This window comes from Pteropus alecto, unplaced genomic scaffold (genome assembly GCF_000325575.1).
Source record: "Pteropus alecto unplaced genomic scaffold, ASM32557v1 scaffold21, whole genome shotgun sequence".
NCBI lineage: Eukaryota > Metazoa > Chordata > Mammalia > Chiroptera > Pteropodidae > Pteropus > Pteropus alecto.
In genome coordinates this window covers 15,025,577-15,048,845 of record NW_006436282.1, presented here as the reverse complement: position 1 = coordinate 15,048,845, position 23,269 = coordinate 15,025,577, and the positions used below count along the sequence as shown (strand labels likewise).

General features: G+C 37.7%; 1 pseudogene; it reads left to right on the top strand.

Annotated features, from left to right (window-relative positions):
* Nucleotides 1–1,542: 1,542 nt before the first annotated feature.
* Nucleotides 1,543–1,658, top strand: LOC112479896 (annotated as a pseudogene).
* Nucleotides 1,659–23,269: the final 21,611 nt, after the last annotated feature.

Genomic DNA, 23,269 nt, shown 5'->3' with positions numbered 1-23,269 from the left:
CCTAAAATTTAGGCTTATTATCAGACCTCTACGCAGGGTGGAAGGTTGAAGGAGCCAAGCCCTACTGATCTGATTTGAGTGTATTTGCTCATCACTGCATGGAAACCTAAAGACTGATTTTAATTACTGAATGCTTCTGAAGCTTATAAACTATTGCGCACATCCATCTATTCAAAAAGATGGAGGCAAGATCTTAGTCTGGCTCAGGGTTTCTCATGCTTGGCACTATTGACATTTGGGGCTGGATAATTCTTTGTTGTGGGTGGCTGTCCTATGCATTGTAGAATGTTTAGCAGCATCCCTGATCTCTACCCCCTAGGTGCCCATTCCCCCAAGTCGTGATAACCAAAAATGTCACAGATATAGCCAAATGTTTCCTGCAAAATCATCCCTGGTTGAAAACTACTGCTTAAGCCTAAAATAGATATGTTAATAAACCATGATGTAAAAGTGGACAAAAGTAGTACTTTTAATTGCAGTAAAAGAAGTCAATTCAAAAGTAAGAGATGCTAAGTTGGGAATGAGAGTTAAGTTGGCTTTTATTTTAGAGAGGATTGAAAATATTTGTGGTATCATCTCCCTACACTGTACACAGAGAGAAGGAAAAGTCCCATGAAATGCTAATAGTTTGGCCAGTTGCTAAGAAATCATGTGTTAAATACTACATTTGTGTAATCATTTACATTGAACTTGACAGAATTAGGATATGGATATAAAAATAGTATGTACTTGAAAAGGGTAACCTCACTAAAAATAAATAAATAGAAATGAGAATCAAAGAACCTAAGTGAAGTTTTTTTTCTCTCCAACAAATTGGAAGTGGAGAAATCCATTATATCATGTGTAGTTTTGTGTCCTCAGATATTTATTGAAGGTCAAAGACAGAAATGCCTAATGGGTTATGATTATGTGAAATGAAGTGAAAAACAATGTTTTATAATAGCAAACACTTTTTATAGTGACAATGTATTATGTTCACTACAATGTCTTACAGCTGCCTTTTCCCTGGTATCCATGGCTCAAAGCAGGAAAATAATATGTTATTCAAGAAATACATAGAAATTGGGGGTGTGACTTGCGTAGAACCAAGGCTCTTGTCTCAAGACCCAGGAAAATTTCTCACTATGCTTCATCCAACTTGAATAACTATTTACTATAAAAAACATTATATTGCTTCTTTCAAATCAATTTTTTTCTATCTCAGTTCTGAAAAAAATGTTATACTTTAATGATAAAGAATTTACGAAGATTTATATCAGGGCACCCATATTTTTGAGCTTGAGGATGCTTGAACAATACCAGAAAATTTCAAGGTTTTCCAAATGGTAAGAGTTATGCCTTTCACATTCCTAGTCACTAAAAGAAAAGTTGTTATTAATTCAATAGCACTTTTTAAGTGGACTTGGATTTTATCAACCACGATAGCACCTATGTGAATTTTTTAAATAAATGAAAGACATGGTTCCATAGTGTAGCGGTTAGCACGTCTGCTTTACATGCAGAAGGTCCTGGGTTTGTGCCCCAGTGGAGCCACAGTCCACGGTCTACGGTCATGCCACCCTGAACAAGCCCGATATCTGATCTTGGAAGCTAAGCAGGGTCAGGCCTGGTTAGTACTTGGATGGGAGACCACCTAGGAAGACCAGGTGCTATAGGCATATATAATAATAAAAAATAATAAAAACAAATAAAATAAATGGAATATATGCAGGATTATTATTAATGAAGAACAAAGCTTGTTGGTTAGCATTGTTGCGACAATTCTCTAATTCCTAACCCTCAGTTTGAAAACATGGGTTAGGAATTATTTAATATTTATATGGAAAACCATCTGCTCCTGGAGCAGATGTTCTCGGGCTCTGCCTACATGCCCTTGGGTCCCTTTACCATAGAGCACACTAGCCCCTCACAGCCAACATTTTGTCTGTAAGGAAAACAGTCCTCATTTCCTGAGAGGTAGCGAACCAGAGGTTCCTAAAATTTTATGTACCCTTGGGACTGCCCTGTGTGGAAGTATAAATGCCCCAGCTCCCTGACCCCAGAGAACAATTCTGAGATGTGCTCTCACGGCCTCCAGATCTCCTCTGTGGGCCTAGGCGAAGTGACCCTCTCTAGGGTTATATTGGATCTCGCATCCTTGTTTAGTTTCCTTCCCTTCCACATTCTCCTGCTGATTTTTTTTTCCTAGAAATATTCCTAATAAAGTACTCTCACATGAATCATTGCTTCGGGACCTGCTTCTGTGGACCCCACCATAAGATAGAGGTCATAGACAATAATATTCTCATTCAACCAGTACTTATTGAGTGCCTCTCAAGGGTTAGGCCGTAGGAATACTGCACTGAGAAAACAGAATCCCTTCCCTTGTGGAGCACGCAGTGTAATGCGGGACACATGTTCATTGCGACATCTTAAAACCTAACACAGGGCCCAGCCCAATGCACATGTTTCATAAGTTTTTGTGGAAGTTTAATGAATGTAGACATGCAGAATAAGATCTCAGCTTCTTATGTTGGCTTGTGGGGCCCGGCAACATCTGGCTCTTGTCTTTTTGACTGCACCTCCCAGCATCCATCACTTACTTTGCTCCAGCCATACTGGTTTCCCTCTGCTTCCTCAGTCATGCCAAACTTCACCCTCCCCAGCCCCCTCCCACATACCTCATGGATTTTTTTTCTACATGAAAATCTCTTCTAAATCTTTGCCTGGTTGGCTCCTTATAGTTTAGTGTTCAGCTCAAATGTCATCTCTTCTCTGAGGCCATTCCTGACCTGTCTCTCATAGTTCTATTTTATTTTCTTGATAGCGCTAAGCACTATCTGTTATTTTCTTCTTTGTTTTCTGTCTCTCTTAAAAGAATGTTTGCCAGGTTACAGATAGAACCTGATCGGCTATGTTCGTCAATTTAACTCTAGTGTCTAGAACACACCTGGATCACAATAGACACTCAAATAGTGGGGGAATGCTGTAGAAAACAAATGCATATGTTAATTATAAGATACAATGTGCTCCTATGGAATTACAGAATTGCAAGGGGGAGCTCAACAAGGTACAGTTAGTGAAAAACTTGCCAAGGTAGCAACAGGCCAAAACAAATGCTCTGAGCCATGGGATGTGCATAGCCCTCAAGGAAAACAAAGTTTTTGTCGTGGAGGGACTCAGAGGAAGCTGTGTGATTTGAGTTTGGTAGCAGGGGAGAGGAGAGAAAGGGAAAGTAACAGGAAGCGTGTCATGTATGCCTGTGGTCTAAATCGGGCTGGACACATGTTTCGATAAATAAAGTTTGTTTACCTATCACCTATAGCTGTTTTCTTGCCATAACAGCAGAGTTGAGCAGCTGTCATTTCATCTACCTAACCTAAAATATTTACTATCTGGCTTTTACAGAAAAAGTTTACAACTTCCTTAGGCCTTGAGGCTGAAAGAAGGGCAGGAGTTTTGTTTTAATGCGATGGTGTGGCGGTTTTCGAACATGACTGCAAATTCTTTGACATTCCTTCCTTCTAGAGGTAGAGCCTATCTTTCTTCCCCTTGAATCAAACTCTGTGACTCCTTAATCAACAGAATACAGAAGAAGTATCACTGCAAGTTTCTGAATGCAGGCTTTATGAAACTAACGACTTCCACCACGTGAGGAAGACCGAGCAGCCCATTCGGAAGTCTGCAGGGTGAGGCCCACATGGTCACCAATAGCCAGCACAAACTCGCCAGCCCTGGGAGGGAGCAGTCTTGAAAGTAGAACCTCCATCCCCCAGTGGAGCCACTACTTTAAATCATGTGGAGCAGAGAGAAGCTCTCCTCACCCAAATTGCAGGTTTACTAGAAAAATAAATGATGATTGTTGCTTTTACCTACCATGTTTTAGGGTGTTTTATTATGCAGCAATCGGAACCAGAACAAATGGGAAGGCATTAATGTTATTTTCTCGACGTAGTTTCATATATCCTTTAAAATAGATAATGTAAAACTACTTCCTTAATGTGTATCCAATCTTTCTGTTTCCCTTTCAAAGTATCTTCCAACTGATCACCCAAATTTATTCATTCAATAAATAACTGAGGGCCTACAGTGTGCAGACGTCTGTAGCATAAAAATTCATTGCTTGCTAGTTTGCTGTTTGAACTGGATATTCATTTAGAGAGTGAAGACTAATTATAGTACTTCTGCCAATACAGAGGAACATGTATCTGAACAACTATTTACATAAAATGATTTTTCTATTCTTGAATTTTAATTTTGAAATTTAATAACCCCCCTTTTTTGCTATTTCCTAAAATTTCAAAGAACAGTTCAGTGATAATTGCAGAATTCGCATATTAATAGTTAAAGCTGGCACTTCATAGATATCAAATTATCATCCTACTTATGATTTAACCATTTTCCTTTAAACATACACATTTAGTACCAATTTTTTCTTAATGTATAAAAATACAATCATTATAAACAGAACTGGATGTTAAAATTAGAAAAATGAGTGCCTGAACATGAGGAAAAGGATTCAGGAAACCTGAATCCTTTGAAAGTGTTCCATATATTCTTTTTGGAAATTTTGCCTGGTGCTCTGAAGACTGATACAAAAGAAAGCTGATAGAAACATTTCTTTAGTGCTACGCAAATATTCAATTTATGAAGAAAGCTATGTTGCCTGCCTACATATGAAGAATAAAAATTACTGGGCTTTTTAAAAAAAAACCTTTTTACTTTACAGGCCACAATAATAGGGCAAGTTATAAAAAAATTGTTTTCTGCCAACTTTATGGTCCAAACTCTGAGTAAGACTGAGGTAATTTGTGGTGGAGAAAATGATCTGCATCTGGAATCTCTAGTTGAACCTGCCACATGACTGAGCTAGTTTTTATAAAGAAGCTAGAAATCTGGCGCCACGCAAATAAAGAAAATGAGTTTAATCACTTAACAAGCTTGCTGTCTCGGATCTGATGGCTGGAGCTGAATGAAACTTCGTAAGTTGCGAATAGCGAGTAGAACCATTGAATGTCTATGTACCACGGATGGCTGGGCATGTCAAAGAAGCCGAAACAAGCAAATTTTCAAAGATGTGGAGGAAGTGAAATATAGGATTATGGGATTACGAGGGCAAGAGGGAAATTCTGTGTTATCTCCGTGAGAGTAGTTGATAAGGTGGCAGCAGAGGGGGTATGATGCTGACCAGTCAGGGAGCATGGCCAAGTAGCATCATAGAATCAATGCTTCAGCCCAGTGAAAACTGGTCTCAAGACTCAATCATTAAGTTACAGTCACTGCCAAATGGTAATCCTGGGTCAGGGAATGGCGTGTGGAGAGACAAAACATGGGAACTCAGAGCACGAGGCAGAGAAAGACAGAGAGAACTAAAGGTCCAAGCAAACAATGTTAGAGAAAAAGTGCCAATAAAGTTAATAACCATATGACGGTGGCTGTTTTATACAATCAGATATAACAAGACTCTGGAAATTCATTAAAAATTTCTCTTAAAGAGAAGATTGAACAAGCTCATAAAGGAGGCATCTAAAGAAATGGTTTAAGAACACTTGCTCTTTCAACAGCATCCTTAATGTTTAGCTCCTAAGTTGAATGGTTTAATAATGTTGAATTGATTTATTATGCATATGTATTATATTTATTCTTTTGCATGTGTTAAACACATATTTAACATATTAAATATTTAATATGTATAATATTTAACATATACATATGTGTAATATGTATATGTTAAATATTATATACATGTGTTAAATATTTAACACATATGTATATGTTAAATATTATACATATTAAATATTTAATATTACACATATGTATATGTTAAAATTATACATATTAAATATTTAATATTACATATTAAACATAACATATTATACATATTAAATATTACATAACACAGAAATGGGTTTGAATTCTAGCTCAAGTAATTACCACATTACTTTGAGTAAATTACTTAAATGTTTGATACCTCAGCATCCATAAAATGTATAAAAGTATAAATCTATAAAACGATCTTATTTGGGTTGTGTAAGGGTTAAACGAGATCACACAGGAGAAGTACCTGACACATAATTGTGTTACGTTTCAGGTTGAGGATAAGGATTCAGAGACCAGAAGAAAGCATCCCAGCACGGACTGTGTAATACACCCAAGAACAGCATTAGACACAAAGAGGAGGGTCAGCGTAATTTGGAAAATGGATAAAAATATTCTGGACTGAACTAGAACCAAGGCTATTCCCTCACTCACACTGTTAAAGGGTTTCTATTAAATTCTTAGCATTGATACAGGAAATTCCACTGAATAGCTTTTGTAGCCTGTTGAATAAAATTGCAGTTTTGTTAACAGTATAGAAAATGAATATAATCCACACTGTGCATTCAGTCATTCTCAACACTTCTGAGAGAACATTCCTTTATAAATGTATCCATCTTTATTAAAGGGATAAATGTAAGGATGTTAGAGGTCACTTCCTAGAGGTTGCTGCAGCTCAAAACATCCCTGACCTTTCAAATATCAGTAGCAGAGCAAAAATGGGAAAGGAGGTGGCGGAAATCAAGGCAAACATTCCCTCTTCCTCCTCCATCCTAGGAGCAGGCCACAGTAGCATCTCTTTAAAATGCAGATACCTGTGGATGGAGTCATGCATTTGACATTATCAAATGTCATCTTGGGTTGAGACCTTATGAAGTTTTAGTTGGCAGGTAGCTAAAAGCCCAAATTAAATAAATATTGTGCTTGTGAAGCAAAAGGAGAAGGAACAGGGAACTCCCAAGAAAGAGGAAAGAAGAGTATGTGATGAAATACAAGGGTGAGAACTGGCTACTTCTCCAATCACTGAGGACAAGCCTCTGAGTCACTGCCCAGTCTCCCGAAAACACGTATTCCAGGTCACAGCCTATTCCTACTGTCTGCGAAGTCATTATCCAGACAATCGTGTTCCTAATCAAACAACCCATAGTTCCAATCAAAGTCCTTTACATTCGTTAACCAATGTCACCATAAAAATAAATAAATTAATTAAAAAATTAAATAAATCCATATATTAAAAAAAAAAGAGCCCTTTACAATTACCCAACCAATATTTAAAAGAATTCAAACCCTACTGCAGAGAGTTCCCATGTATCCTTCACCCAGTTTCCCCGAAAGTAACATCTTATAAAGCATCTTACATAACTATGGTACTGTATCAAAACACAAAAGTTGACATTGGAACAAACGACAGATCTTATTCAAATTTCACAAGGTTTACATGCACTCATTTGAGTGTGAACGCATGTGTGTGCAGTTCTATGCAACGTCAGCATCTGTGCAGATGCATGTAACCACCACAACCAATATATATGCAGACCTTTTCTATCACCACCGAGATCCTTACCACTCCTTTATAGTCACACCCAATCGTCTCCCACCCTTCACCCTAAGCTCCCCATCCAGTCCCTAACTTCTGGCAACCACTAATCTGTTCTACATTTCTTTCATTTTGTAATTTTGAGAATGTATATAAATGAAATAGTACAGTATGAAACCTTTTGAGATTGTTTTTTTCCCACTCAGTATAATTCTCTTGAGATCCATCCAAATAGTTTCAAGTACCAGTTTGTTTCTTTTTATTGCTGAGTAGTGTTCCAGCATACGAATGTATCATAGAGTGTTTAACCATTTGGATTATTTCCAAGTTGTGGCAATTTAAAATAAAGCTGCTACAAACATTCATCTAAAAATTTCTATGTGGACATAAGTTTCTATTTTTCAGGAAACATTCTCAAGAGTATGATTGGTTACATAGTATGTGTTTAGATTTTTAAGAAACTGTCAAATTGTTTTCCAGAGTGGCTGTAGCAGTTTACATTCCCACCAACAATATATGTGATTGAGTTTCTTCACATCTTCACCAACATTTAATCTTGTCACTATTTTTTATTTTAGCTATTTTAATAGATATATAGTGATATCACATCAGGTCTTAATTTGTATTTCCCTAATGGCTAGGATGTTGAATGTATTTTCATGTGCTTATTTGCCGTCTGCATATTCTCTTTTGTGAAATATTCATTTATGTCTTTGGCTCATTTTCTAATTAGACTGCCTTTTTTTTTTACTGTTGAGTTTTGAGATTTCTTTGCATATTCTAGGTATAAGTCCTTTATCAACTATGTGGCTCACAAATATTTCCTCCAGTCAATAGCTTGCTTTTTTCAGAGGTTTTTTTTTTTTTTTTTTTGCAATACGAATGGTTATATTAAAAGAGAATATTACAAACATGTCAATAAATTTTATGGGTAATTAAGATTGAATTGTAAATAAACAAAATATAATGCAGTTAGAAAGTTCTCTAAAATTATATTGTGCTGATGAATTGAAGGAACTTCTTAGTAGGAATCAAATAGCTTTTTTTAAAGGAAATATTACATTCTTAATATTAATTACTATGTGGGGAATAAATTTGTATACAGATTTTAATGGGTGATACAGGAAACAGGAAATATTAATAAAAGTTCTCACTTAATGGAAGGTAGTTTCTGATGGATGCAAAATGTCTGCCTACCAAAGTTCTTTCCTTTAAAACTCTCAGTGTGCATATCTCCTGCTATCTACCTCTTATATGAAGATTTCTTCAAGTCTGTTTCTGCCTTCATATTTCTACATATTTCCACAATGCATTGCTTTACCATTTTTAAACATTTAACAGATTTTTTTTCATTGTATTTTAGTTGGTTATTAACTGTGCATTCCTTCTCTCCCTCACCACTTGAATTAGTTCCCTGAATTAGTTCCCTGAATTCTCTCCCCAGGTCCTAGCTCAGTGCCTACCACATGCAAAGGACTCAATAAACATTGTAATGTTTTAAAATGATACCATGGTAAAGATAATCTCAAACTATGATTAATTTAAAATTTATCCATGAAGTTCATTTTTGCCTCTACTTTGTCTCATTAGCTTCATTCTCTAGCTAATATTAAAATTAGCTTAAGTTGTGTGAACAATATCCATTGAGTCAGGGGCACCCCAACTCAATATGTTGCATGTAACTGAAAAGTGTTTATAAATGGATTCGGTGAAGGCAGTTTGCTATCTTTAAGTTCTGTGTTTATTTTTGCCTCACTCTACATTGCTCAGTGATGCAGGGTTTTTTTTTAATTAGGTGATGGAAAGATTTTGTTGGGGCTTCTGGCAAGGAGAAAAGACAATCATTTCTACTGTTTCAAGCATACAGGAAGAACAACTTTCCATTAATGTAGAAGAAATATGAAAAAGCAGCCTCTTCCTCCTTGGCTTAATATTCCATCTCCTTTCCAACATCAGGTTTTAGTTGTGGCTTTTCTGTGTGACGTGGGGCCATGCTCGTGGCCTACCCAATCCCACAGTGTCTCACCCTCCCCAGTGTTGCAGGAAATAATGATGCCTCATGTCCTCTTCTTTCAACCTGCACCCTTAGGCCTCCTTGGCCTTATTGGTTCAACACAGGCTACCTGGTTCTACTGGCTTAGGGATCGTACTGGACCCCTTTTCTGTCTGTCACTTGCCTTCCTTCTCCATTTAATCTCCTGGCCCCATTCTTGACCTGTGCAAGCACTAATCTGGGCCCTACCTAACTCTCATATTCTGGTCTTAGGAACCCTTATCCTAATTTCTCTGGGCCTGAAATTTCGATTTTTGACTAGTTCTCTCCAGGACTCTAAACTGCAGTTTCTCAGAGCATACTTAGTTTGCTTCTCTGTCTCTCATCATCCTTCGAGACTCAGGTGGGAATTTTCACTATATCTCGAATTCTAGAGATCTCCATAGTAACCAAGAGTCTGGCTTGTTCTGGCTAGGCAAACTCATCTCCTCTTTCCCCAGACCATACAAAGTTTCATAGGTCAGGGTAGGAGAATTCAGGCACATTCTTTGACCTCTCTACAATGTAAACACCAGCTTTCAATCCATTTCAACAATTCATTCATGAAACCATTATTTATCAAGCTCTCCTATGTTGCAGCCACTTTATCATTGTTAGCCCATTTAATCCAAAATATTTAATCTCGAGTTCTTTGTCTTAGAGAGGTTATATAATTGCCCAAGTCAAAAGTGAGTTCTGTCAGCTGGAAAGGGGGAATCGAGACCTCTGAAAGTGCTTTTCTGCATAAAAACAATGAGAATGCTTGCAAAAATTGTCAAAATAAACCTTTCAGAACTCAGAATTAACCAAAGGCTTAATTTCAGGCTGGGGAGCATTCATTCAAGAAAAAAAAAGGTGAAATCTCAGTGAGAACGGGGATCGTTGTGGCATTTTAACTTATACTGTTCTCATTCTCTCACCCCACTGGTGTGGTAGCCTCAGCCCGAGGAGGGGGTTAAAGGGGGTCGATGTTCCTCCAAATCCCATTCCTATCGAATCGTCATTATTTGACCTGTCTGGCACTTCTGCTCACAGGACTTGACTTTATTTGAACTGATTCAGGGCTCATCCAGTGCAAAGAGACTTTTCTCTGGAGGCATTTGTTGAAAACAACCAATGTAATGGTCTAATATCACAGCTGCATGAGGTAGCCCTAACAGTTAGAGCAAACAATAAGCTAGCCAAACTTAAAAGGGAAATCTCAGAAATAAGATGAACATGGGGACCTTGAAAAGATCTCATATATATTTTGAGAATCAAAGAGATCGTGCATATGCATATGACTGACAACATATCCAGAGGTGTGCATATGCTCAGGAAAGACCTGAGAAGACTCTAAACTCTCACTTCTGGATGACTTTGAGGCTCTGCACAAGTAGGAGGTAAAGGCTAAGGCAAAGTTAGCCTTCCTGCCTGAATGTTTAAGGAATTTCCCAACACTCACACAGAAGCCCTTAGTCAAGGCTGGGAGTCCTACTAGTTCCAAGTCATTAAGGAAATCTCTGCCCAGCTGTTAACCAAACTAACCAAGCAGAGATTTCAATAGCAACACATAACAAAGAATTGAGACTTTACCGAATTAGTTCAAGAAAGAAAAGAAACATTTGGCAATAGTGGTAACAATAATCACCATCATCAACAATCCCAAGGGAAACTGAAGTATCTGAATTCCAGGTTGCTACATTATATTATTTTAAACATCCATATTTGATAAAAATTATGAGATATGCAAAGAAAAACAAAAGAATGCCCCTTCGATAGAAAGTATATCTCAGGAAGTCTAAGCATTGGACTTACTAGACAAAGACCTTAAATTTTCTATCTTGAATATGTTCAATGAACTAAAGAAAAAATATATATATATAAAAACTAAAGGAAGATATGAGAATGCTGCTTTACCAAATAAAGAATATCGATAAGGAAACAGAAATCGTAAATTAGTGACAAATAGAAATTCTGGAGCTGAAGGCACAAAAATTGTAATGCAAAATTCACTAGAGGAAGTTGACAATATATTTGAGCACGCAGGAAAAAAAATCAGCAAACTTAAAATTAGGTTAATTGTCAAGAGATTCATGGACATGGACAATAAACTAGTGGTTACCAGAGGGTAAGGGGAAGGGGGAAAGGGGGAGGTAGACGGGGTAAAGGGGGTCAAATAAACGGCGACAGAAAGAAATCTAACTATGGGAGGTGGACACACAATGTAAATATATATGTACCTTACTGTTAAAATGTACAGCTGAAACTTACTGGATTTCATTAACCAATGTCACCATAAGAAAATAAATTAATTAATTTAAAAGAAAAAAAAAAGAAATCCCTCCCCCTCCCCCCAAAAAATTAGTTTAATTGAAATTATCCCATCTGAGAAGCAGAAAGAAAAAAAAATAATAAGAAAAATAATCAGTGCTTCACTGACCGATGGAACATCAACAAGTGCACCAATATAAGCATAATGAGAGTCCCAGGAGGAGAGAGAAAGAGGCAGAAATTATTGCAAGAAATAATTTCCCAAACTTCTAAAATCTGATGAAAAACATTAATCTACACATCTATAAAGTTCAATGAATTCCAAGTATGCTAGACTCAGAGATTCACCTAGACACACCTGCTCAAACTGCAGAAAACTGAAAGCAGAGAGAATCTTAAAAGCAACAAGACAGAAGTGACTTTTCTTAATAGTCCTCAATGGAGTGGAAGACTTAATACTGTTTAGATGGCAATATCCCTCAAGTTGATGTACAGATTCAGTGCAGTCCATACAAACATCTCAGCTGGCTTCTTTGTAAAAATTGACAAGTTGGTCCTAAAATTCCTATGGAAATGCAAGAGACCCAGAATAGTCTAAACAATCTTGAAAAAGAATAAAGTTGGAGAACTCATGCTTCTTGATTTCAAAGCTTATTACAAAGCTATGTTAATCAAGATATTGTGAACCTGGCATAAGGGTAGACACATAACCAATAGAATTGAGAGTCCAAAAATAAACCTTATATTTTTGGTCAGTTGACTTTCCATAAATGTACCAAGACCATTTGATAAGGAAAAGATTTTTTTAAAAAAAAAATGGGATTAAGACAACTAGATTTTCACATGCAAAAAAATGAAGTTGGAACCCTACATCACACCATATACAAAAATGGTCTCAAAATGGATTAAAGACCTAAACATAAAACTGTAGAACTCTTGGAAGAAAACATAGGCGTAGCCTTTGTCACCTTGGATTAAGCAATAGTGTTTTTCCTAAATATATGATGCCAAAAGCAAGGCAACAAAATAAAAATATAGATACATTTGACTTTGTCAGAATTAAAACATACCGGGCTTCCAAGATCACAAGAGTGATATAATTAGAATTTCAGTCTAAGAACTACCATCTCAAAGGCCCAGACTTTCATTTCCATGCCATGCATATGAGTTACCTATTGCTGTATAAAAAACCACCTCAAAACTTAGTGGTATAAAACAAATAGATATTTTATTGTTCACCATTCTGTGTTAGGAATTCAGAGAGGGCTCAGAAGGGACTGCTTGCCTCTGCTCCACATAGTGTCGTCTGGGTTGGCCCAACTGGTGCTAGAGTAGCCAAGAAGGCTTTACTCACATGTCTCAGGGGCTCTGGTGCTAGCTGTTGGCTGAGGCATTTCACCCCTACATTGCCCTCGTTCTTCATGATCTCTCCTTATTCAGAGCTTTTATACAGAGTTTCCAAAAGAGCAATAAACAGAAGCTGCAAAGTCTATTAAGATCTAGGTTGAAAGGTCACACTGCATCACTTCCACTGCATTGTATAGGTTAAAGCAAGTCACAGGTTTAGCCCAAATGCAAAGGGAGAGGAAACAGACTCCACCTCCTAAAGGGAGGAGTGGGACGTTCACATGGAAAAATATGGAAAGGGAGAGGAAACAGACTCCACCTCCTAAAGGGATGTTCACATGGAAAAATATGAGAAGGGAGGGACTGCTGCACTTGCCCACCACACCGCATGTCTCTGAAAACAACTGGCCGTAGATTATAGTGATGATGACTGGCAACAGAGCTGGCAGTCCAGGCTTTGCCACCATTCCGGTTATTCTCCAGAAATGGCTTCACCTCTGTATTTTGCTGGAATGCAGCTGCAGGAGTGGCACGAGCAGCTACTATAAGTGCCTGCCTAGATTCCTCAAGCTTGGCTCTTTGCCTGATGTCCACTTTGACCACTTATTTCATCAAGTGTCCTGGCTTCTCAAGCTGTTTCAGTGCTATACCTTGGCTTCCTCCTTCTATCTAGACTTCTTGGCTTTAAACTCCTGATCCCTTAAAACCTGACTTATAGAATTTGCCTTCTGTTGTTCCAAATCTCCACCACCAGATCCAGTCCAACCTGGGTTGTCCTGTGAGACCTCTGGCCATATTGTTTTAGGGGAGCGAGACCCAAAAGCATTTTACTTCAAGAAAATAAAGACAGTCAGGTGTGAACTCCAAACATATTCCTTCCATTTTCATACTCGTCTCCATTCATCCTTATTTATTTTCCGCTTACTACAGAAGAATGTGCCTCCTCCTTTTCAAGACCAACCTAAGCTCTCAACTCAATCACCACACACACCTCCTCCAGAATCTCAACAGTGTCTTTTCTTGTTTCTTCCTTTGACTTTCCAACTCCACTAGCTCACTCTACATAGCCTATGAACACGAGGAAGTCGTTCCCAGTCATGCCACACGTCCCCACATACAAATATGCCTTGAATCTACTTTGATTTGCCATCTAAATCCTTGAAAGAGGAAATGACACTCGTTGCTTCCATTCCGGTCATTTATGCGGGCAGTTGCCTTCCTCCTTCAAACGTCCTCTGATAAATTTGTTTGTGAAAGCAGCCTCTTTGGGGGCCCTATTTTACCAGATCTCTTTCAGCTTATGACAAGCTGCTATTCTCCCTTGGTGGTCCCCAGACCTTAGTCACTCTGCCTTCCCTGTGCCCACTGCTTAGACCATGTTTTCAGCCTGTGTTGCAGGTTAAAGTCATTGTGGAGCTTTTCTAGCTTGCCTATGTCTGGGTCCCATCTTAGAAATTCTGATTTAATTGATCTGGGAGGAAATCCAGGGTAGATATTCTTCTTTTATAAACCACCCGGTTCTAATATACAACTAGATTTTCCTAAAATTTTATCCTTAGTTCTCTCTTCTTTTTATTCTCTCTAATATCTATATGCAGTTGTTGTATTTTTTTTTTTAACTTCTATGGCTTAAGCTTTGCCTGCAAACCTCTAGATAGCCCTAAACTTGATCTCCAGACCTGAGTTTCCAATCTCCCATTAGCACATTTTGCTAATCTCTTTTTCTAATTCTGCATTGACTGAAAACATGACTATTTCTTGAATGAACTCATTATTTTCCCTTCCAAATATGCTGTTCCTCTTCTTATTTCTCTGTCTCTAAGGAGCATCATCATCCACCTGTAACCTAAGCTGAAAGCCTCAGAGCAAGCCTGGATTACTTATTTATTACATGCTAATAACCGCTTACTTGCCTAATGCTATCTGCCTCCTCGCTATTGAAGCATTATGACTTTAAACTCAAGTACATTTCAGTTTAAATCACAGCTCCATCTCCTATTAGCTTTGTTCCTTGTGCTGCCACCTTTACACTGCTGAGAGTCTGTAGAATGGGCATGATTATATTATCCTACTGCGTTGTTCTGAAGAGTAAATAAAACAAAGCATAAAAATGTCCTCTCATAGTAACTGACAGTTGTGGTTATTGTTGTAATCTTTGTCTTTTTGCTCCCACTATAACTGAGTCCAAGCCATTATCCTCTCTTCTTTGGACAGCAGTCATATCGCTTCCGGCTTAGTCTCAGCTGTACCTTTTTAAAATACAGATCTGATCATGTCGCACACCTCTTATGAGACTTTGGTGGCCCTGCCATTCTCCGAAAACACAGGAACTGAGTACAAAGAGACGGTGACAGCACGGTGAGTGGGTTGGGAAGCTTCAGACTTCCAATAAACTTCAACGGTTCTCATGCATTCTTTGTTAAAGAAAATAGGTGCTTTTTCACCTTTATGTAAAATGTTACATGCACGCTACTTCAAGTTCTCCACTTCTCTTTCATTCAGATTGCTGCCCCGGTCCCTTTTACATAGAGATTCTGGGGCCACTACTATCAACTGGGAAGACTTTCCTGTCACCCCAGTCTCCTTCCATCATCTATATTTCAGATGCAGTTCTACCAGAAAAATTCTTGAAGCCAGAAGAGGTCGAAACTTTTTTAGCACAAGCTGATCACACTCAAGAAAGAATGGAAGCATGGTAGCCTGGATAATGTTTTTTTTTTTTTTTTTTTTAAACTGTTCGAACACAGCTCTAATAACAGCTGCCTCCATGGTTTGTGTGACAGGCAGAAGCAGGGCAAATGTCAAACTACCAATGATAGTGACAATTCAGTGGGTCCTCCATTCACTAAGTACTTAAAATTCTTTTGCATAATTACGCACAGCTCTCTTTAAAAATATGTACATATTAGTTTTAGCACAACTAATGATAGCTTTTCTGACACAGGATGTCTTTAGTTTTTCTCAATAAATTGCTATTTTTTATTTTTTTATTATGGGTTTTGGAATGAAGATTGATTTTTGAACCATTTTGGGGGAATAATAGCTGACTTTTGTGCTACTGTGCCATTGCTCAGTTCACATTTCAATAATTAAATATAAACACGCTCCCTCAAAGAACAGAGTCACTTAAAATACGGCAGTGCTTCATTAATAATCGATTTACAGAATCTCTTGTTGTGGAAACGACAGCCTCTTGAAGCTGTCATGACACCGTCAGTCTTGCTAAAGCAGGTAAGAATTACTTCTTGAGCGCCAGTCACAAATAGCAATGGTTTCCTTGGAGACTCGGCAGCTAAGCTAAGGCAGCATACCTATACAACTGGGGTTTCCAAATTGGAAGAGAGTTTCTCTCCAGATATTAATCAGTCTTTCCAAATTGAGTAACTTTTGGCTCGATCTTAGGGAAGAAGCTGTAAATGATGGCTAGTGAGGACTGGAGGGTTGATGAGAAGAGGAGACATAGAATATGCAGGGCTGTCGGTTAGGTCACAGTCAGAGCCACAGCCACAAGCAGCATGGTTTGCATTGCTAAGGAGGCTGAAAGCAGCAGGACCAGCTCTCATTAGTAATGAGTCACCCCATATATAAAGCCTCCTGTCTGTATTTCTGACAGATTATCACCAAGTCACAAGGCAGAAGGATACTCTCAAAAAAAGGAAACAAAGACAACACAAGTCATATTTTTTAAAGGTGGCATATAATGATTTCAGTTCTTCATTCTTCTTCTCCCGTGTGTGTGTGTGTGTGTGTGTGTGTGTGTGTGTGTGTGTGTGTAGAATGAAACGAGTTGGTGCTCTTTTGATAATTTCAGAATTCTGGATGTTCTTCTTCTTGGGATGCTATAGATGGACTTGGGCATTCCCCCATATTGTTTTTAGCCTTCTTTCCAGGGCAGGTATAGATTTGTAGGAGAGATTTGAAGGAGACTTTGGTGCAAGATTCCTATCTTTCTTCTCCCTGTTCCTCCACCCACCTCTTGCCTTAAGGAGAGAGTCAGGGTCCCGAGATCGGAAATGCAGAGAGAATTCAGATTTGATACAGAGTCTGAAGGGGCGAGAAGCAATATCATGTATAAGTATAAAGTAACTGCATATAATAATGTGCCACTATGAGAAGATAGAGTCACTTTAAAAACCTACATGTCTTTTAGAAAAATTCACTTGTCTAAAGGCATAACAGTTACTAGACTGCTAGCTTGCATTTTTCACAAATGTACCTTTTAACATTAACTAACTGCAGGTATTGAGTAACAAAACATGGGGAATATGGACTCTTAATGCCCTGTATTTATATAAACTACAGTTTATACAATATGTTGCATCTGAAAATTGTTACCACACACAATTCTTAACCATGAGGATTCACTACATATGAAACCTTATTTTTTGTAGCAAATGAGGTATACTATGAGCATGATTTTCTTTAGATTATACACATTTCTTTATGAAAGATGATTCAATTACATTTCAAGTTACCCACTTCCTTGAACAAACAAAAGCAGCTCACTATTATGAGTCCCTGTCTCCATAATTTCTATTTGTTGGAATTTATTTCATGTTCTTTCAAGGTGTTGTGGTTAAGATCATGAGCTTTGGAACTAGGTAGATATGGAGTTCAAATGACAACTTAGAGGCAGGTTTCTAAGACTCAGTTTTCTCCCCTGAAAATGGGGTATTAGTTCCAACTTCAAAGGACTGTTATAAGAATTGAATGAAATAAAGTCAGTGATAGAAAACTGAGTATACATTCAGCACATACTAAGAATCATTCAATGTTTACTTGACAATATTTTATATTCATGATTTATGTATGCTTAATATTTATGCTATTCATTTGATCAATTTTATGTATTTTTAACTTTCTATGGATAATATATTAATTTACATTGTTTTTATTCATTGTACTGAATTTTGACTAAATTATACTATTTTAATCAAAACAAACTTTAAAAATTGCATACATCTTTTCCAAATGTTTCCAAAAACCAACATATTCTATGATCTAGTTCACCAAAGTATAGTTTATTGAATGCCAAGAAGACTAAGTCACCTTAATACAACAACAAATATTTGTTGCTATGTTCCAGGAGCAATATACTAGGCCTCTATGCTAGGTCTCCTAAATCTTTTATAATATGTACTTACTATCATACTGTCATCATCATCATTACAGAATTATACTAAAATAAAATTAAAAGTAGGTATCGATTTTTGCAAAAAACAACAACAACAAAATTTTTAACTACGTATCAACTTTTTCCTTGTAGATTTTATGTTAAATTGAGTCCAGGGCAAATTTGATTTATGACACTCCACTGTGCCTATACTGCTATAGTAACTGGGAATACATTAATTTCCCAAAAAACATTATTTTGCTTTTATAGATATATATCTGTGTTTGTTTCCAAGGTAGCTCAGAGCCACATCATTCCAAGACTTTTAAGTTTACTTGGGTAGTAAAGTTGATTTTCAAAGACACTGAATTGTTTTTCGTAGCATAACTTTTTGTAATATTCTGGTTTTACTAAAATGGTCAGATACTCCAACATGTCCCAGAAAGTTTTATGTGGTTAATCAATAGATCTTCTTTGGTAACATTGCATGGTCTATGACATAATTTACTCATTACTCTATATTTGGTAAGTGCCTCTATCTCTGTTCTTGGCATTGAAGTATCTTTCTTGGAGGCTCAAAGTGATAGACCAAGGGAGTCAAAACCCTCTGTGAGCTTAGCCTTAAGTTACTGAAAATCAAGATCTGCAGCCAACTATTTGAGGAGAAGGCGTAACCTGCTTACATGTGATCTGTATCAGAGGGGGAAGTAACCTGCAGGCCCAAAAAGGTGTTTCTTCTCAGTTAATGCTTACAATCAACAATGCTTTATTTGTCATTGTCACTAAGGAAAGAAAAGGACCAATCACTCTACCAAGGCCACAATTTTGGGAAACTTCTCTTCTCCTAACTATATAAACATCAGACAAGAGACTCTAAATTCATATCATCAAAACCATGAAATGAAAAAATATTAGAGCTGAAAAGTTCCTAAGAAGTTTCAAAGCTAAATGATCCACCCAGGATCAGGTGGAAAACAGGAACAAAGATTTGGAGATTTCTACCTACTCATCTAGAATTCTTTCTTACCCTGAAATCTTGAAATCCAGAATTTATGGGGCATGGAGTGAGCGGTGGAGTAAAAGAAATGTTTTGCAAAGTTAAATTTCTGTATTAAAAGATGACTTTTAGAAATGTTTTGAATAAAACAGTATATATTTGATGAAAATAGTTTGATGAAAATGTTTTGAATAAAACAGTATATATTTGATGAAAATAGTTTTTATCAGCCGGTGTTCTTTATCTACTTGTTTTTTCCCACTCTTTATCTTTCTTGACTTCTCTGCAGAAAGACTCTTTTGTTATTGGAAATTCTGTAAGGAAATTCTTTGTATATATTGCTTTTAGCTTGTTTAAATGGTTTCTTTCAGAAATTTCCCTAGTATTCCTAGATTTAAGTCTATTGATATTTGAGGAGAGGAACCAGTTACTAAGATTCCAAAATAAAGGTGATAAGTTATAGCTTTTCACTAGTATTATGATCTTGCTCATCAGGAACTTCTTACCTTTGAAAGTAGGAAGCCGCCGTTCACATTCTCTACCTGCTAATTCTTCCTCCTATTCCCGGAATGAAAGCTCTTGGCTAAGTCTCTATTAGTCATCTTCTTCTACATCTCTCCCTTAAAGAATTCATAGCCTGACAATGATCAGCTTTGTATAGGTGACTTGCAAATCTGTGCCATTACTTGGACCTTGCTGAGTCCCAGTTTCACATTTTCGGTAATGGCTGGCAATTTCCAAATATCCCTGGCCCCTTAAAATTTAATATGTCTAACATGAAAGATGATCTTTTCTGTCCAAATCAGCTTTTCCTCCTGCCTTATCCATTCCTAATAATGATCCATTCATGCGTTTGTTTAACTAATAAATTCTGAATGTCTATTATATGCCTGAATCTGAATTGGGTGCTAGGGATACAGGGGAAACAATTCAGTTTCAATCTGTGCTCTCAGGGCAAACAAAGGTGGGTAGATGCAAATAAGCAGCAGTTACATCACATTGAATAGATGCCAAACCAAGGCAACAGGGGATGATATTAGAGTATCTTTTCTCCCTGATAATCAGGCATAACTTCTTTGGGATCTTAGCACCTACCCTCTGTGTAAGTCCTCCCCTATACTTGATGAACAAGTTATTTCTACATATGTCTGTTTCCCATTTTCACAATCACTCTGGCAAATTAAATATGTCTGCAAATTCTTAGACAATCCTTCCATCCGGGTATGGAATCTAATTCCCCTCTCCTTGAATCTGGGCAAATGTCAATGGAAGTATCATTCTGGGACTTTCTGAAGCCAGGTGATAAGTAGCCTTGCAGCTCTCAGAATCATGTGGCCACTCTGTGAGAAGCCCAAGCCATGTGGAGAAGCCATGGGATGGTGCTCCAGTCACATCGAGTTTCTAGATGACATCTGGCATGAATTGGCAGTCATGAGTGAACTATCCTGAATGGCCAGCTCAGTCAAGCCTGTAGATGACTGCGGCCCTGGGCAACACCTGCCTGTAACTCTCTGAGCAATCCCAAGAGAAAAGTGCCCAGCTGAGCTCAGTCTACCTACAGATCAAAATAAATAGTAATAAATTGTTACTTCAAACCATTAAGTTTTTGGATAGTTTGTTACCATGAATAGACAACTCACCATCATAATTCAGGTGCTTAGCATCTCAACGTTGCATATCTGATGTCCCCTCCAATCCCCACTTTTGTCTCTTTGCCTTCCATTGTGAGATTACTCTTCCAAAACTATTTTAACATGATGTTCCATTATTTACAAATTCCTTAGCTTGCCACTCAGTAGCTCCATAATCTGCTACATTTCTATGTTGCATCACCCCAATCTCCTACTTCCTGGCCTTCACGTACTCTTCACGTACAAACTGAGCTCCAGTCTAATTTCCAATTCTAACTTGAGTCATATTTGCTTCCCTGTTCCATGCTTTTTCTTATATCATTCTCATCAGAGAAGCTTCTCTCCCTATCTACCTATTTGAACCCATTCCCCCTTCACATTCCGATTCAAATGCCACTTCTTGGGCTGATCGCCCCAGTCCAGGGTGCTTTCCTTCTCTCCTGAATGCTTGATATATACGTGGGTTTGGTGATACGCACCTTACAAGAGCATTCTAATGTGAAATATAAATTGTACACTGTCAAGTATTCTATACAAATGTTATTTACTATTATTCATGTTGCTCTTGCTGCTGTTTTAGTTAAATTTCTCACCTGGCATGCTTTTCACGTGTTCTCTTACAACAAGAGTACAAACTTCTAAAGAGCAGGATCCAGGCCACAAAGACCAATATGGTTCCTCTCCCACCCCACCACCATACCAATGCCCAGGATATTCTTCAATGTGATTTTGTTGAATGAATGATGAATGTGCACTGTAGCTTAGCTTTGATGTTTCCCGTTAACTCAATGACTGATTAAATGTATTAGAAAAATACTTCTACTAGGCTATCAACCATAACCCCACATCTGGTGTGGCCAGCTGCGTAACCAAAATTAAAGCTCTTGCCTTTACAGTACATAATTAATACATGGAAGAAAAGGCCCAGCCTGCCCCAAGCTTTGTAGGAGATTAGTGGCTTACTACTCCTAAAAAAAAGTCTCCCCAAATAAGGCATCGGGAAAGACGCTCTAGGAAAGTTAAGATGGCGACAGATGTGTTCAAGCCATTGTTCATATCCTGACACTGAAGACCCCCGAAAGGTGGTGGGAAATCAAGTTGTGAAAGAGAAAAATACCAGGTCTGCTGAGAAGAAAGCTGGTTTGAGAATCTTTGCAAATTACTCAGTATTACTATTTGGGGGTTGTGGTTTAATAGTCAAATCCAGTACCACGATCATTTTAACGGTTGCCTCAAATATCACTGAATGTCGTAAAAAAAATTACTTAATTTCTATTATTAGATAAATAGGCTATTTCTAAATTTTATTGTAATATTCAATTTATACACCTATTTATTGTTAAGAACTTCTCTCAGTTAAATTCTAAGATGTAAAATTAACGAGTTAAAACACATGTACTTTTTTTAGGATACATACATTTTTAAGACTTTGAAAAGGTATGGCAAAATCAGGATTGGCATGATCGACGACAGAATTCTGCTTGGGAAGAGAGAAGAGCAAACCCAGAGTCTGAGTCAGTCTCTACTTTGGTTCAGACCCTCATCATCTCCTCTTGGATGAGTACAAATGACTCCTCAGTGGTGTTTCTGTCACCAATCTTGATGCCAGAGTGCTCTTCCTAATCGTGATATTATCTAACAAATCAGATTATATGTCTCCTTGACAGAGAACACGAGCACCTTCACAATTTGAATCCTGATTATTTTTCCAGGCCCATATTCCTTTCTCCAAGCATCTCCCAGCCGTACCTTATGCTGAAGCTGCATCTAACTACTTGGAGTTTCTTCAAGTCTTCCCAACACTCCTAGGTCTCCGTGTCAACCCTTATACTGCTCCTTCACTCTTATCACCTTTCTCTGCACTACAAATGGCCAATCTTACTTGTCTTTTGACCCAAGCATCACATTCTGTGGCAAACTATTTATCTAAGTTTCTACAGTAGCCAGTATATACCTCCATCATGCCCATTCCCACATCATTTCATTCTAACTGGGTTAGTAGACTGCCATCCTCGTTAGGTCAAGAGCACCTTGAAGGCAGACTCTGTACTTTGTCTTTCTACTCTTAGTGCTTAGCACAGTGCCTACCACATTGTAAATACAGAAAAATAAGCAGCACAACACACAAAGAAATCAGGGAGAGTAACTTGGACATAGGAGGGAGTAGGTCACAATGGAAGCAATGAGTAAAGACAGGAGTGTGGTATAAGAGGTGAGATAGTAGCATTTTAACATTTGAAATTTTGAATTTAGGAGATAGAGCAGCTTTGAATGACAGCAGAGAAAAAGGTGTACTGCAGGTGGATGGCTGTCATTGTCAAATCTCAAGAAAGCAAGGATCAGGGAATTGTGGACATTTGAAGAGGCATTAATATGGATATCAGAATTATTAGAGATAAAGGCATGAAAAGGAATGAACAAAAGGAACTTAGGCTTAAGCTGGAATTAGTGGCAGGGACAAGATGGCAAGTAGAACACGGTCGGAGGTTCTACTTTCTTTTTTTTTTAAGCAACAGAAATTTATTTTCTCATACTTCTGGAGACTGGAAGTACAAGATCAGGG